Genomic DNA, 18618 nt, shown 5'->3' with positions numbered 1-18618 from the left:
TATAGTTGCTTTATAATGTTGTGTTAGTTTCTACTGTACAGTAAAATGAATCAGCTATACATATACATATAGCCCCTCTTTTTTGGAATTCTTTCCCATTTAGGTCACCACAGAGCATTGAGTTCCCTGTGCTGTAAGTAGGTTCTCATTAGTTATCTATTTTATACACCGTATCAATAGTGTATATATGTCAATCCCAGTCTCCCAATTCCTCCTACCCCACCCCCCTTGGTATCCATACATTTGCTCTCTATGTCTGTGTCTCTATTTCTGCTTTGCAAATAAGATCATCTATACCATATTTATTGATTCCACATATATGCATTAGTGTATGATATTTGTTTTTCTCTTTCTTACTTCACTCTGTATGACACTCTCTAGGTCCATCCACATCTCTACAAATGACCCAATTTCATTCCTTTTTATGGCTGAGTAATATTTCATTGTGTATATATACCACTTCTTTATCCATTCCTCTGTTCATGGACATTTAGGTTGCTTCCATGCACTGGCTATTGTAAACAGTGCTGCTGTGAACATTGGGGTACATATGTCTTTTTGAATTATGAATTATGGGTATATGCCGAGTGTTGGGATTGCTGGGTCATATGGTAGTTCTATTTTTAGTTTTTTAAGGAACCTCCATACTGTTCTCATAGTGGCTGCATCAATTTACATTCCCTTTTCTCCACACACTCCTCAGCATTTATTGTTTGTAGATTTTTTTGATGATGGCCATTCTGACCAGTGTGAGGTGATACCTCATTGTAGTTTTGATTTACATTTCTCTAATAATTAGTGATGCTGAGCATCTTTTCATGTGCCTCTTGGCCATCTGTATGTCTTCTTTGGAGAAATGTCTATTTAGGTCTTCTGCCCATTTTTTGATTGGGTTGTTTGTTTTTTCTGATATTGAACTGCATGAGCTGTTTGTATACTTTGGAGATAAATCCTTTGTTAGTTGCTTCATTAGCAAATATTTTCTCCCATTTTGAGGGTTGTCTATTTGTCTTGTTTATGGTTTCCTTTGCTGTGCAAAAGCTTTTAAGTTTCATTAGGTCCTATTTGTGTATTTTTGCTTTTATTCTCATAACTCTAGGAGATGGGTAATAAAAGATCTTGCTGCGATTTATGTCAGAGTGTTCTGCCTGTGTTTTCCTCTGAGAGTTTTATAGTGTTTGGCCTTACATTTAGGTCTTTAACCCTTTTTGAGTTTATTTTTGGTATGGAGTTAGGGAGTGTTTTAATTTCATTCTTTTACATGTAGCTGTCCAGTTTTCCTAGCACCACTTATTGAAGAGGCTGTCTTTTCTCCATTCTGTATTCTTGCCTCCTTAGTCATAGATTAGGTGACCATAGGTGCGTGGGTTTATCCCTGGCCTTTCTACCCTGTTCCACTGATCTATATTTCTGTTTTTGTGCCAGTACCATATTGTCTTGATTACTGTAGCTTTGTAGTATAGTCTGAAGTCAGGGAGCCTGATTCCTCCAGCTCCATTTTTCTTTCTCAAGATTGTGTTGGCTATTTGGGGTCTTTTGTGTTTCCATACAAATCGTAAAATTTTTTGTTCTACTTCTGTGAAAAATTCCATTGGTAATTTGATAGGGATTACATTGAATCTGTAGATTGCTTTGGGTAATACAGTCATTTTCACAATGTTGTTTCTTCCAATCCAAGAACATGATATATCTCTCCATCTGTTTGTATCATCTTTAATTTCTTTCATCAGTATCTTATAGTTTTCTGCATACAGGTCTTTTGCCTTCTTAGGTAGGTTTATTCCTAGGTATTTATTCTTTTTGTTGCAATGGTAAATGATTGTTTCCTTAATTTCTCTTTCTGATGTTTTGTCATTAGTGTATAGGAATACAAGAGATTTCTGTGTATTAATTTTGTATCCTGTGATGTTACTAAATTCATTGTTTAGCTCTAGTAGTTTTCTGGTGGCATGTTTTGGATTTTCTCATAATTCATTTTCATTTCAAACATACAGTTGTCTAAAATTCAATTACATGTTTTAGTTAATGCAAATGTTGGTTTTTCTTAATGTTTTGAAGGAGGCCTGGCTTTGGATGTCTGAGGTCAGTTATTCTAAGTTTTCCTGGTTTCTTTCTTCTCACCAGAGAAGAATGCAGCCTGAGTCCTGATACGTAATTACTCTAAACTCATTTAACTTGTTTTCATCTACTCTACTTCAGTTATGACCTGTGTGGTTACTTTAACTATATAAACATAATAAGGTACACTAATTTTTTTAACTGTATCTTTTATCTAATAATGAAAAAATATACAATGGCTCCTTTTCCATATTTCTGATGAATTTTCCCTCTCTTCTCAGTTTTCATGAATTGTTTCAGTTTATATATCTATTCTTTCCTTGCATACCAAACCTGCTGCAAACCAGAATTAATTTTCCATCATTATTAACTTCCTAGATTTCAAAGCTTGTAAACTTGATGTATCTTCTGGTGTGGCTATCATCTCAGCAACTTTAATTTTTTCTTTCATAGTTCTCATGTTAGTCTTTTTGACACTGTCATCCTCATGGGTTTTCAGTAGACATTTATGGAACTTAGTATAGATGGATGTTATCCAAGACTTTGATGGTAGTTGGACTGGTGTGTAGTCTCACTGGATAGTACTAGAGTGCTTTATTGAACAGTCACTGGTAGTAAATATATCAGCTATACCCCCAACAGTCCATGTTCATCAGCATTCAGATTCTTTGTACCTGATATTCCCTCTGGCATGAACATGCCTCCCTTTTTCTCTGCCTAGCAATTCTTACTTAGCCTACATTATCCATACCAAATATCAGTACCTCTTGAAAATTTCTCTTTGCTTTCAGAAGAGAAGTGTTTTACTATGAGATTGGTTGAGACGGAAAGGAAAACAACCATGTGGTTGATGTTGGGGAAGAATTTTGGGGTCTTGGAAATTGATAGTAGGGGAGAGGGAAGTTTTGGTGATTTCTATTGGAAAACAGTGAGACTGCTTGTCATAGGCAGATTGATTTTTAAAGATATTTTGAAATTTATTAACAATGTACTTCTCAAGAGATAGTGTCTGCCAATTCAAAATGTGTCTCTACTTCAACTATGTACCCTTCCACCACTAATGCTCAGTACATAGCAGATGTCCCATATATATGATGGAATAGACATATTAAGTAACTGTCCAACTACTTTATTGAAATTCCAACTGACATTCGAATTCCAACTGAAATCACTGAAATTCTTCTTGACTTTCCCTCTTGAACATAGTTCCTGATTTTAGTCAAAATTGAGTATTCTTTTCAAATGATTATCCATATAGTATTTGAAATAAATCTGGCCCTCCTATAAGAGTTATGCCCCAAAGTTAGACTAAAGCTCAGAACTTCAAAGAGAATATACTCTTTTAGGCAATAGAGGAAAATAGATGTTTTACTAAGGATTTCATATGGGAGAAAGAGAATAGAGGCCATATTCTTCAACTCAATATTTCACCTTCCTAGCCTTGGATAATTCTCATCCAACATCATTTTAATGGTCTCTCCTCTTACTCAAAAGCCACCATATTTTTGTTTCTTTTCAACCTCCCTACAACTGACCCCATTCAGCCTCCAGTCTCACTGATGTCAGCTATCCCATCCTAAGTCCTTCTAGATGTCACCATTTCTCATTCAGAACAGTATTACTTCCTCAGCTTCTCTAATTTTATATTCACATATCAATTAATTAATATTATCTTCCACAGTGCAGAATGTATTGAAATTGTTCTTAGCTAAAAATTCCTCTTTAGACATCAGAATCTACTTGTTAAAGACATATTGAGGATGTATAAATTTTTTCCTAATAATTTTTTTTCTTACAGAGACTTAAAGGATTTAAAATATGCTGGTTTAAATGCAAATAAAGAACCAAATATTTGTTTTTTTCCATTTCAAACTCTGAAGCTGCTGAAATCTGAAGAAATCTATATCATAAATATTAGAAAGTTCACACTTCTCAATCCATTCTAGGAAAATCACATATAAGCTAACTTGATGAAAAAGAGAAGAAAGGTGAACCTTAGTTTTTGCATGTTTTCAAAATTTTCTTCTTAAAAAAAAAGATATCTCAATTGGAGAATAGTATGAGAAACAAACAAAAATCTTGTCAGCGTTTGAACACATATCTTTGAGAAGTAACTCTAAGGACTTTCCTTAATAGAACTAGATTAATGTATTAAATACAGTCATAAAGATTTCCTTGTATATGCTTTTTGAAAGCCTTTCACTATTTTTCTGTTCTAAGGAAGAGTATTTATAAGTGCCCATTGGAGTTAGCCAAATTGGACTGAAGTGTGGTTGGCTTGGAATAAATCACAATGACTCTAATTCAGTTGTAAAGCACATTTGAAGTAGGTCTGTGGGCTTTCTGTTTGAATCTAGCTTGCTTATTGACCAATTCCAGCCAAAGATACCATCTTTTTTTCCCCCTTCAACTCTATAGGGCACATTTCCATGATAATCACAATTCTCTGTTCTTGGAAAGTGTGGAGTGGACCAGCTTGCTCACCACTTGGAAAAATGCCCAATTGTGAGACTATCCGTAAACCCCAGCCCTACCTTTATGCCTAACTTTGAGTAGTTTGACAATGATTTAGCATTATAGAAGAGGAACATTCTAAGGCATTATCAGCATGTATATTGTGTAATGATTTCACTATATCAGCAATTTACAATTCTGATGTAGCCTTTTATTTTTATGGAGAACCAATTAAAAATAGCTTTGACACTGTGTGGCTCAGTACAGGGCTTTATCTGTCTGGATTATCATTTTCCCTGTAGACATATTTGCTTTTGATCTTTTTTTTCCCCCTCTAGGTTTTACTTTTTGATTAATAGTATACCAAGAAGAATTAAGGTGAATCTATAGGCCAAGTGATAATCTTATTACTAAAAATATTTTTTAAATGGTATTGTGCTTCAATGATTGTCCTGTTTCCAACCTCCTTATTCAGCATAAAAAAGGAACAAGGGGAAGAAAGTTTGCATTGAGGATTTTCTGCCAACCACTGTTAGACACTTTTATACAGATCATTCGATTTTTTGGAAAAAATGCATTCTTACCTCTTGTTTTACAGATGAATACCAAGTAGATTAATTTACTCAAGGTGATAGAAATACCAAATCATAATTTCAAAGTACATGCATTTTCCACTTGACCATGAAAAACCGTTTACACATGTAAGCCTTTTCCTTCATAAAGTATTGCCCGAAGATGTCATGCTTTTTTATTCTATCCAATTTATTATACACTCTACAAAAAAAGGGGGAGAGAGAGCATTTCTTATTGCCTGCTCTGTGCCATTCATGATTCTGAGTTTTATTATATAATTAATTAGGCACACGCACGCTGGTCACCTATAGTGGGGCCAGGCACTACATCGGTCATTTTGATATTGACCCCATGTCAGCTCATTGAGACCTCAGACAGCTTCAAGATGGGCATTCATCTCAAAGGCAAGAAAATAGATAAGAAATATGAATTAACTAACACAATTTCATTGTGCTAAGAGGTGGCAATACCTGGAATCACACTTAGATGTTCACATCCACTGCAGTCCATGTTCCTTCTGCCACTGAGACTCCCCCATTTTCAGAACGATTAAAGCCCATGACCTCTCCCGGACACAAATGGATGTGGCCCTTTTGTGAGCTGCCAGTTCTAATTTTGTATCTGGATGTGAAAAGTTTCTAAGAAAGAAGTCTTTTTACCCTCTAGACTCTTTCTTTACCACAGGCCGTGTCTGCAGAGATATTGAGCTTAAATTTCTTCCAGGGAAAGTTTCTGTTTCCCACAAAAGCAACTTGAGCCCTTGTTTAAAGGTACCTGTATGCTTTTAGCTGAGAACAGCTCTTCTCTATCTGTGAAGGCCTTCCTCAGCAATGCAGATTATGTTGTCAGTGTGGAGATATGCATGGAGCAGTGGGGGAGCAAGGGGAGACTTGCTCAGTCAGCGTAGGTGTTAGAATCACTTCTAGCAAATCATGGGTTAACAAAGTTAGACGTATATTGTCTCCACACCCATGTTGATGTCTCTAGAAATATTTTATCTCTTGGACTAGGAAGGTGAAAGAAATCAGTGGTCTGATGCAGTGGCATACCAAGGCAGAGAAGGGAGAGGCAGTAAGAGCAGTCCATCCCAAGTGCCGGAAATGAGAAACTGTATCGCCTGTTGAAAAATTAAAGACAGTAAAGTTGACTTAAAAAGTCAGACTGCTTTCTATTCACCATGCACCAGCAATTCTAAACAGCAGGAGGGATAAAATGTCTCCCCACCAGTGCAGACCACTCCCCACCCTTAGTGAGCCAGTGGAGATGCAGACCTTCATTTTTCTCCAACCCAATTACAAACACCATTCAAACCAAAGTCCTCCACAGGCCTGGGATGAAGAAGCCTGGTCTAATGTTAGTGAATATTTAGCTGTTGTCTCCTTTGGACTCTGTATATCAAAGGATTCATGCAAACGTGTTAGCAAAATAGCCCATGATAAATGGGATCTTAATGATGATAAACAGCCCTCCTTCCTCAACACATTGTCCCGTACATGCACTTTGTAGGCAGCTCTGCTTTTACACTCATTATCTTATTTTGTCCTTGTAACATCTCAGAAGAAGTGCTGTAATAATCAGACAAGTTTATTAATTCCCCACACCGGCCATTCAGACACACTTTGAAGGGCTGGTCCTTTTCTAGCCTCTGGATGAAACCTAGAGCAGGCCCCACAGATTTCCTTGTTACTCATAAATTTTTAAAAATTCTAATTACTGTTAGTTATAATATGGTCTCACTTATGTCAAGTTCAGTGTCATAATCCAGACTTCTCACGTTAAAGCAGAATACCAGTCCTGGGAAAGGTGAAAATACCTTGTGTTGTTCTTAATTCTCAGTCTAGAGTTTACTCAGTCAGTTGGCTCAAGTCATTTCCATTGTTGAAGAAGAGAGGGAGTTGAGGAAACAGGAAGGAGCTTACGTGCCTGGCCAGGTACCCGAGTGATATTGATTTCCTCTGGTCATGGCAGATGCTTAAAGCTTATTCTTTCTCTCATAGGGCACTTTCATAGGTGCTTCACAGTCCCTCTAACTTGGAAAATTATCACCTTCAGTTAATATGAAGGAAGTGAGTATTTCCACTCCAACTGATTCTTTATTATTCCATTCTTGCATCTAGGTGTTCAGTATATACAACCTGACATTTTTTGCTGAGGTCTGTTCACTCCAGTACCTTTTTGGTTGTGTTCTAAAGAGTTTAGTAACCAGGTACCTTTGACGCGCCATCAGCCTGTAGCTGCCTGAACAAATCCAACTATAGTCTTTGCACTTATGATTTATCAGGCAGGAGCAAGATACCAGTCCATAATATCCCCCCAAATTATAGGACACACATAGCACACCCACTCTATAGTCTCCTTGAAGCCCTTCTCACTAACCTTGAGGTAAAACTAAAGTATCCCACCCTACTCTCCATGGGAGTGGAGGAAATCCTCTCATATTAACAACTGCCCCTAAGGAAACCCTCCCTCTAATCTCCATCTCCCACTGTGGTGGTCAACTTTAATCCTTCTATACCTTAAAGTCATTGGTAAAGATTGCATTAAGGGCAGATGGATTGCCCTACTGCTTTAAGTCCCATCTAGATGTTGTAGCATCTTTGCAAGGTTAGGAGTCTTGGGGCCTCGGTGTTAACCAAGCCTGAAAAAAAATCCGTTTTAACATATGGTGACAATCATTATCCACATTTTACATTAAAAGACAAACAGCAAACAAACAAACAAAATCAGAGGCTCAGAGAGTTTGTCATTAGGTCTAATAATTGATGTGCAGCTAAGGAAGGGCAGACTTATCACTGGATTCCCAGGCCATTGTCAGCTTCACCAGACCTCACTGTGTCAGTAGCAACATGACAACCCACACTCCAAATTTAACACATGAGGAAATACAAATTCAAATTTAGAGTGAAATCTCCAAGCCTGCTTAGTTTTAAAATTCCGACCACTGACTTAACAATGGCTTAATGTTAAATTAGCTTAAAAGTAACTACATGGAGCTCACGAACTCAAACATCCCAGGTTGATGTCTTTCTATTTCAGACATCTATCCGACAGAAGAAACCACTACGCTCCAACTTTACAAGATCATGGAAGATTCTCAGTTTAAAGTTTCTGGGTATTTGAATTCTTTGGAGATCATAATAACAGATCTCAGTATTAATTTACAGATTGTTTTAGAGGCATATTTTTAATCACGCACTGCATTTTTATTGGGACTGTGAGAATGTGAGCTGGAAGAGTTAGAGATTTCACAGCACTTTGAGGAAGGAAAGAACTATAGCTCCTGTGTCCTGACCCATATTTCCTCTCTCAATAAAGTAGGCTCTTATTTCCCAGGCTAATGGGAACTATTATGTGTGTATACTTGCTCACTTTTAAGAGTCCTGTGTGTTAGTCACTTTAGATATGGATTCTGAAGATAGAAAGGGTAGATGATAGATGGATCATGGTTCCTTTGATTACAGAGTCATTGCAGTATGAGTATTTAATTCATTACTTCATAAAGCTCTCCAAGTTGACTGAATTGTAGAAGACAGCCTACACTAGAAACAGTCTCTCCCAGTTTGGTCTTTTGCCACTTCTCTTTTCAAAATTGCCACAAGAGACTAGCAGTGTACCATCATACATGATTTTTTGTTCCACATGCTTGCAGTCTCAAAAATGAATGACCTATTAGGCAAAGCCTTGAACTGAAACAAAACCAGTCAAAATAATGCAGAACACACTGCTGGAAGGATAAGATGAGATCCTTCCCTGACTTCCTTAACAGAATGTGGTAAACACCTTCCAAATTCTTGTATTTTTAACTTACAAAAAGAAAACAATTAAAAGAATATAAAAAAGGCGGGGGGGAGAAAAGCATTTTGCTGAAAAGCAGTGTTTAATAGAAAGTGTAATAAAAAAGAAATAAGCACAAAAACAAGAAAGTACAAAATTCAAATGCATTTTCTTGTGCATTTAGCTTTCTTCTACTGGAGCCTATTAAAATGAGTATTCAGATCTATGGGATAGAGATTCTATTATTAAAACAACTGAAGAGTTTTAATATTATAAATATGTATGACTTTGTGAAACCATAAGAAGTATATTCTGCTCAAAATTCTAATGCTGAATATTTTAATGAAACTTAATGTGTTTTTGTACAAGTGGTATAAGTTATCCCCTTTAAAATTAGATAAAAACTATTTGAGAAATAATTATGAGTATGTGTTCGTTAGATTGGAGTTGGAAGACTGCAGGATAAGGACATTGGTTCAAATCCTTCATCTACCTCCATGCACTCAATTCCACAATAATGCTCCTAAGCATATTATGGCAACTGAATCTCAATACTTAGAGAATTCTAATTCATTTCTACTCCTCCTTCACAAAACTGAGCCATTCTTGGAAAGTACTTTTTTTTTAAAGTATAAGTTTTTTTTCTTCTACTTGGCCAGTGGTCTAGCCTTCTGAGTCTCAGCTCCCCAGCCAGGACCAGTCAGTAGGCTAGCCTTTCCTAGTTGATAGAAGTGTTGCTCAGATTGTAGTATGTACTTAATAGAGGCCTAGCTTTATCCTTGCTTTTAAGTTAATCACAAAGAATGCTCCTCTCTGTCCTTACCAGCAAGCCTCCTGTGAGTCCACTACAGATTGTCAGTACAGTCTATGGAAATAACGAATTTGCTCAGATCTTATTTGACCAAGACCTGCACTAACACTGATTACTCGAGGTGCAATTACATCTTTATTGCATTTAAATGTATTTCATTTTAAAATGCGGTTTCTCTTCAGAATGTCTCTTTTTCTTTTCTCCCTCACTGTCCTCATTTCTGTACAACACTGATCCTTACTTCCCTCTGCCAGATTCTGATGCCAGTGTCAGTGAAGGATGGACCATGTATGCCAGAGATTGTATGTATTCAGTACAGATATAATTACTGAGTTGTAATATATTTATACTTCTGAAAAATATACATATTGCATACCTCTATCTCTATATGTATATCCATTATCTATCTATCTATCTGTCTATCTATGTATCTAGTTATTGAAACACAGTTTTCAGTCTATACACTATTTGGATAACTGTTTCTGGACCTGAAGTACTACAGTTGTTCATTTCTAAAGAAAATACTGCTTTGACACTACCATATTTTGTGTGAAGAACACATTTTTTTGTTTTTTTAAAAAAAATTATTCTAAAAAGACCACATAGAAGTCTAAGCTGAGCATTTTCTAACCTGTGGTATTAATCTGAGGATGGAAGAGGATGCGTGTGGGAATGACATTTTCAGATATCTCAAGTTAACCTTTATCCTCCCTGACAATAATGAGTTAGGTTTTTCTAGAGATGTCTGCCTTTCTGTGCATATCAGAACATTAGAATCTGTGTTGGGGACAGGTAGTTGGGGAAGGATGTGCAGGGCATTTGATAGTTTGGAAAAACCTCCCCAGATGATTTGGATACAACTCTTCCCTTGCCTCTGTTCTGTGAAGACCAGCAATCTAGGTTTTGTATTGGGAAATTCTATACAATTTTGAATTTTATGTGGCTCCAGTGTGTAGAAAATCATTAGCTATGATTGGGAATGTGGAAATGGGGAAGGGAGAAGAAGAAAGGATATTCTTGCCACATTCTGTCCATCTTTATGCCCTTAGCTTCAAGGTTTTTTTTTTCAAATGAATAGTATCTTTTTTTTTTTTTTTTTAATCGCGGTATGCGGGCCTCTCACTGTTGTGGCCTCTCCCGTTGCGGAGCACAGGCTCCGGACGCGCAGGCTCAGCAGCCATGGCTCACGGACCTAGCCGCTCCGCGGCATACGGGATCTTCCCGGACCCGTGTCCCCTGCATCGGCAGGCGGACTCTCAACCACTGTGCCACCAGGGAAGCCCCTGAATAGTATCTTTTTGACCTAACAGGGATTAGATTCTCTTCCAGAGATGAGATTTATTTCATTTAAATTTGTTTCTGTGTTGAAGGACTCCTAGTGTGAACTGAACATTGGGTCTCCACTATGACTTTGAATTGGATAAAAAATATTTGCACTTCAGACCCTGGAACTTATTATTGTTATTATTATCTTGGTTATTAATGATTTTAGTTGGAAAAATAAGGGCTGCTTACATTAAAATATGTAAGTCTTTTGCTGTCACTTTCTTGGCTTTTGCCAACATATAAGAAATCTTGGTCTCTATATCACCCAAATATCAAGTATGATAGTAATTAGGATAATATTGTATTTATATAGTGCCTTATTGTTTTCAGTGTGCATTATCTCTTTAATCCTTATAATAGCCTTCCATAGAATGCTTCATAAGTCCCATTTTATAGCTGAGAAAAATAAGATTCAGAGGGTTGAAAAACTTTCTGAAGGCTATTCCTCTAGTAAGTGGCAGAGACCAAAACTCAGATCATTTGACAAAGAACCAAAGTTTTAGTCACAATGGAAATTTTTATATTTAGACTTTATGAAAGTATGATGAAACTATCTTTGAAGTATCAAATCTTAGTATCTTAGTAAATGTCAGTTGTCTTTCTTTTATCTGATTATCTTTTGGAAAATTTAGGTGGTCTCTGTCTCTGTCCCTGTCTCTCTCTCCTCTTGGGTTACTGGATGAAATTAGTCTGGGAAGTTACATACATTTCACATGACTAACATTTCTGTAACATTATTACAAAGACATTACTTGGTAAGAGTTTCTTTACTCTCCCAATGAACATGTTTGGTATGCACCTGGTTGCCATTTAAATAGCAAAAATTTATACAATGACCTAATGAAGAAATAGACAAAAACTGTTATAAAGAAAATGCTATTGATAGCTACAATTATTCCACTAACTTTTGTTTCTTCCTGTTAGTTCCCATAAAAGATCTCAAGACCTCTCATATGCCAAGCCTTTGCTCACTAAAACTAAACCTCACCTTGTCTCTAAAGCATAAAGATTTGAAAAAAAAATCCATGCTGCCAAAGAGATGGTGGTAAAACACACTTTATTTCAACCATTTCAAAAATAATCAGGTTCACACCTGAGCAATGACCTATCTGAAAGAAAAGAGATATGATGACAGATTGGGTGATTTGACAATGGAGTGCTAATAGCTTAGAATTATTTCCGTGGTGTGTTCTCTATTGCTAGAAAGATCCTGTCCAGAACTCAGAATCAACTATACCTTCAAGCTGTAGCCTGTGGCAGGGAAACACCTGGCCTAGGATAGTGTGGTGATTGAAAGTAGAGCTGAGGGCTGTCCCTAAAATCTGTTCTTTTGCTACTTAAAGAAAGTTTCATCTTGAAAAGAGCCTCACAGAAGGTACATCCCGGCATTTATCAAAATGTCATCTCTAATATCACGAACTTAAGAAAATTGAGATTCTTGGACTTTACCCCAGACCCATTTAATCCAGATTCCTGTGGATTGGTCCTAAGAATCTGAATCTTTAACAGATGTCATGCTTGATTCTAATACATGCTAAAGTTTGAGAACCACTAGTCTAGATCAGCCTTCACTTTAGATATGAGGGAACTGATGTCCTGAAAACAATTTCTTGACCAACTGTACTGTACACAGACAGAATCTGAGGTGGCCTAGCTATTCAGATGCCTAGTTCAGCCAATTTTATTCAGGTCTACAAATTTTGGTCTCTCCTCTTTGATCCTTTCTAGAATGAGTAGGAGAAGTCAACCAAAAATTAAATGCCACAGTTCTAGGAGCTAAATTACATTTGTTTTTATTCTGAGGTTAGTATTCATATTTTCATGGCCTTCTAGAACTCCTCAGAACACTGAATTCATAAATATCTTCAGCAAAACCATTTAAAGTTTGGGGTGTCACTGTGAAAGTGTTAGACTTCCTCAATTCCTTAAGAATTATTACATGTGAGCAATTTGTGTGTGCAAAGTGCAAAAGCAAGGAATGCAGGCCAGATATACACGGAGAAATGAGGCAACCCTTACAAGTTGCTTCCTTTTTTCTTTCCTACTGATTATGGCCAATCCTTGCCTTGTAGGAGAGGCCCTGAAAGAAGAGAATAAAGACTCAAAAATAATGTGTCCCAGTACTTTAGCTTGGGGTGGTCATTTCAAGTCATTGACATTTGCAGTGCAACCAGATGTATTGAGATTGGCTTGGTCAGTAAGATTGCACTGGGGTTAGAGTGGTACTGTAGAAGTAGAAGAGAGTGGGATGTAGAGATCTTTTCAAACCTTGTGATTGGTTGCCTGAACATAAGCTTTTCACTACCTGAACTATCTGCATGCTTGTTTTCATTAATATATTCTATCATAAAACTTTAGACCTCTAAAAGTACAAATTCACATGCAAAAGGAATTTAATCAACCATAAGATATATCCTACTGTCATTAAAGACTAGCATTATCTGAAAATAAAAAGACCATCAAGATGGCCTTGTACAGACCAATCACCAGGTGATTTATTGTCATTACAGTCAACGATGCTAGTTACTTTGAGACACCAAATTCAAGTTTACCTATAATCTTCATCTAGCAAGCTGACTTCCTTCCACTTGGCTTTATGATACAGTATCTGCATTGATTTAATGAATGCATGTATACTGGGTTTGCTACAATTGAAAAAAATATTCTTTTGCAAGGAAATCCCTATGGATGACCAAAATTTCTGTAAATCTGTGGTCTTGTATGATTCTATAAAATGCAAGGATTCATCTTCATTTAAGAGCTTGACTGGGACAATGAAACAAATGCATGTGATAATACCATGATTACCATCAAAGCTGTAACATCAAGGATACAACTGTGTGCAGTAGAATAGTTACCTTCAACTACTGTTTTTCAAATACAAATTGATTGAGAGAATATATGAGTAGGTCTCAGAGACTTTCAAAAAAGGTAGTCACTGAGAAATTCTAGTTGCATGGTCTTACTTGATGACAATGTACATGAAGAACATACTACATAAAATTAACCAAGTAGGAAAGCCCAATGTTTAGTTCTGTTCAATTCACTTTGCCCTTTTCCATCTCTTTTTTTAAACTGTAGCTAAAACTTTTTATATTGAAATTTACAAACTAATAATAAAAGATTTTTTCTGAATTTATAATTGCCTTTGCTATTAAGAATCTTTGGACCTGTTGCTCACCTTTATGACACATTAAGGAGAACAAGAAACAGGATTCCAGAATGAAATTCTTTTGACACTCTGTTAAGAACTGGAACCACAACTCAGTAAGGTTCAAAAATGGTGGCTAACATTTTTCTTTCATCTTTCCATTCCTGGAATATGTCAAGGACCAGAAGCAACAATGTTGAAATACTATGAAAAAGAATGTTTCCTCTCTGTTGCTAGTCTGATTGAAAGGAGAAAGTAATGGACTTTTAGGAAATTTTGTCCAAATGAGATTCTGGCACAATTTTATGGATCCCTGACATTGAACTAAACTGGAAATCAGAACTTGAGTTTACCACTTGGATTTATATAATAAATTATTTATGTAGTATGTTTTCTTTTGCATTAGGGTATCCCTTTCATTGTAGTGGTTTCTCCTTTGGGCTGCAGAATTATAGTATTATCAAAATATTCCCCACTCTCCTTAATTTCCTGCTGATCTCTGTCATTTTTCTGTGACCATTTTATAGAGGATAGTTTTAAAAGTATAATTTGTACAACTTTTGCCAGCCATTATGTTAGAAATTTATTTATTGGAGTATAGTTATTAGTAAAAACAGGGGCCAAGAAGAAATAGACACCTCATTTAACTCAGAATACTGTATAGAAAATGCATTGGCTAAAAATACTTGCTATATTATGAGGTAATGCCTGTGACTGAAAGAGTTCAATACTGTTTTCAAATGCTAGCTCTCATGTGGCTAACCACATACAATAGTTCTCAAGGTAAATGGAACATTGGGTTGGTTGTAATATTTAATTCTACTAAATATGTTTACTCAGATTTGCTTTATTCAATTTTCTGTTGTATTAGTTACCTACTACTATGCAACAATATTTCCCAAAGCTTAGTACTGTAAAGCAACAATTTTTGTTTCATCTCAGAGAGTTTTTCTAAGGGTCAAGAATTTAAGAATAGCTAAGACAGTTGGTTTTGGCCCAGGGTCTCATGAGGTTCTATTCAACCTGTTGGCTTGAACAGAAGTCATCTGAAAGTTTGTCCATTGCTGGAGTATCTGCTTCCAAGCTCACTTTGGCTGTTGGCAGGTCGTCTCAGTTCCTTGCCATGTGAGTCTCTCTGTAGGGCTGATTATAACATAGCATCTGGCTTCCCTCAGAGTGAAACATTTGAAAGAGAGTGACACCAGACTGCCTTTTACGATCTAGTCTCTGAGTCACACACTGTCACCTTCACCTTATATTCATTGCAAGTAAATAGTTAAAGCAATCTACACTTGACTAGAGGAGGCAGAGACTATTAGGGGCCATCTGAGTGGCTGCCTACCACAGTCCTCCATCTGGCCTCAGTGACTCACATTCATCCCACAGGCAAAATATTGTTACACCTTCCCAAAGCACCCCCATGTCATCTCATCAGCATCAGCTCAGAGAACAAGATCTTGTCATCTAAACCAGATCCAAATGAGAATGTCTCCTCTTGTGAACTAAAGAAGGAAGTTTGCTACCCTATATGTTCCCAACATGGTAAGCATTTTAAGGTATAGAATCACTGCCATAGGCACTCCCATTCATAATGGAAGGCGAGGGGGAAAGCTGTACACAAGAATCTTTGGACCGTAGCAGTTCTCTCATGCTTCTCTGGAGTTGTTCTCCATCATTCTTAATTTGGGGCTATTGGCTCATTCCCTACCCACCTGAGTCATTTTTCTTTTTCCATGAAAGGTAGCATATATCTACAGCTGAACAATTTCTTAGCTTCCTTTCTGCCAGTACTATTTTGGGAGCCCAACAGCCTTTTCTCAATTTATACTGTCTCTATTCCTTACAGTCCAAATTGGCAGGTTTTCCATTGATATAATTCTTTTAAAAAGTTTGAGTCTTCTGTGAATCTTATTTGGGTCCAGCACTTTAGATGGAAACCATATCGTCAAATCTCTTACAGATAAACCCGTCTCTGCCTTGGGCTTCTGCTGAAGGACAATACCTTTAAAACCAAGCTTCCTAAATCTTGATTGATTGAGAAGATCTGTTAGTTATACCCTTAAAATATTTAGAGGGCTTCTTATTTAAAAGAGTAGAGTCTAAGATACCCTCTTCGATATTTCTGAAGTCTTAACAAAGACTTTTAGACCATCATGGTCATCTTTAGACCATGATGTCCTGAGAGTTCCCTGAGTTTGACCTCTACTCAGAAGCCCTTTCTTAATTTTCTCATTGTTTACCACCTGGAGAGACTGAGAATTTTCAAAACCAGCCAGTGCTGCTTCTTTTTGTTTAATAGTCCTTCCTTTAGCTTATGTATTGCCTCTCACATTTCACTATTAGCAGCAAGAAGAAACCAGATGGTAACATCAACACTGCCTGCTGGAAGTCTCCTTAGCAAGATCATCTACCCCCAGTTCAATGTTCAAAATTCTATGAACAGTTGTATCCAAGGCACTTTAAGCTTTTATAATCCCTCTTTTCAAAATCTTTCCAGCTTCTGACCACTGCTTGGTTCAAAGCCACTTCCATATATATATATATATTTTTTTTTTTTTCTTAGCATCATTGGGTACCAAGAGCTGCATTTATAATCTATCACCATATAACAAATTAACCTAACATTTAGCAGCTTAAAAACACAAGAATTTATTTTTTTAATGAAGTCTGTGAGTATAAGGAATCCATGATGGCTTAGCCGAGTGGTTCTGCTTTAGGATATCTCATGAAGTTGCACCCAAGATGTTGGTTGGGGCTTCAGGCACTTGAAACTTTTCCTGGGGCTGGAGAATCTTAATTCCAAGCCCACTCAAATGGTTGTTGGCAAAAGTTCTCAGCTCCTTGTCACATGGATCTCTCCATAAGGCAGTACATGACATGGCAGCTGGCTTCCTGCAGAAGACATGATCAAGGAGCAAATGAGAGTTATACCACACTGCCTCTTACGACCTATTTTCTGGGTCACTTTGACTTTTTCTGTTTGTCATAAATGGATGAATAAGTCAAACACACATTCAATAGGAGAAGATTACACGGAACATAAATATCAGAAGACAAGGATCACTGAGCTCAGTCTTAGAGGCTGGCTATCTCAATTGCAATACAAACTTTCAATATACTTGAGGAAACTGGTTTATTCTCACACTGATTTGTTAACATGATTTATAGTCAAGACTTTATATAGCATATAGAGTACCTCAGAATGAAAACAGAGTTAGTAGATTGGTGCAAATATGTGGCATCACTTCTACACCTACTTTTGATTTTGAGGTATAGAAATAACTCATACAGATCTTCCTTGACTTATGATAGGGGGTTCCACCCCCATAAACCCATTGTAAGTTAAAAATATTGTAAGTCAAAAATGCATTTAATACACTTAACCTACTGAACATCATAGCTTATCCTAGTCTACCTTAAATGTGCTCACAACCCTTCTATTAGCTTACAATTGGGCAAAATCATCTAATATTAATACAAAGCCTATTTTATAATATAGAATGGAATATCTCATGTAATTTATGGAATACAATACTAAAAGTGAAAAACAGAATAGTTTTGAGAGTATCAGTTGCTTACCCTCATGATAGCGTGACTGACTAGGAGCTGTGACTTGATGCCACTGCTCAGCATCACGAGAGTATCGTACCACATATCACTAGCCTAGGAAAAGATCAAAATTCAAAATTCGATGTATGATTTCTACTGAAAGCAAATCACTTTCATACCATCGTAAAGTTAAAAAGAAATTGTGAGTCGAAGCATCAGTAAGTCGGGGACTTATTTGATAGTGCTGCAAATTTTTCAGAATTCTTGTATCCAGTACCTCATTTGATCATTGCAATAAGACCATGAGGTGGAGTGGGTAAGTATCATTACTTATTTTCAGATGAGAAAAACATCCAGGACATTATTTTTTCTAGTGGTGTGGAATAGAACCCAAATCTTCGAGATTCATTCCCCTAAGATAGTAAACATTAATACAAGCCTATATGCATTTCTGCTTTAACAACACCACACTCTATCCAAACTGGGGTGAACAATCTGAAAATTAAAGGGAGCTAATGAACTTCTAACAAGAATTTCATTCTTTTCTTTGTGGATCAGTAATTTTCCACATACCACTTCTTCTTTACCCATTTATCTGTTGATGGGCACTTGGGTAGCTTGGCTATTGTAAGTAGTACTGCTATAAACATTGGGATGTATGTATCTTTTCAAATTAGTGTTTTCATTTTTTCCAGATATATACACAGGAGTGGAATTACTGGATTGTATGGTTCTATTTTTACTTTCTTGAGGAACTTCCAAACTGTTTTCCATAGTGGCTGCACCAATTTACATTCCCACCAACAGTGTACAAGGGTTCACTTTTCTCCACATCCTCTCCAACATTTGTTATTTGTAGACTTTTTGATGTTAACCATTCCGACAGCTGTGAGGAGAGATCTCATTGCTGTTTTGATTTGCA

The sequence above is a fragment of the Mesoplodon densirostris genome, chromosome 6, assembly GCF_025265405.1.
Source record: "Mesoplodon densirostris isolate mMesDen1 chromosome 6, mMesDen1 primary haplotype, whole genome shotgun sequence".
Lineage (NCBI taxonomy): Eukaryota > Metazoa > Chordata > Mammalia > Artiodactyla > Ziphiidae > Mesoplodon > Mesoplodon densirostris.
Note: the sequence above shows the minus strand (reverse complement) of the source record.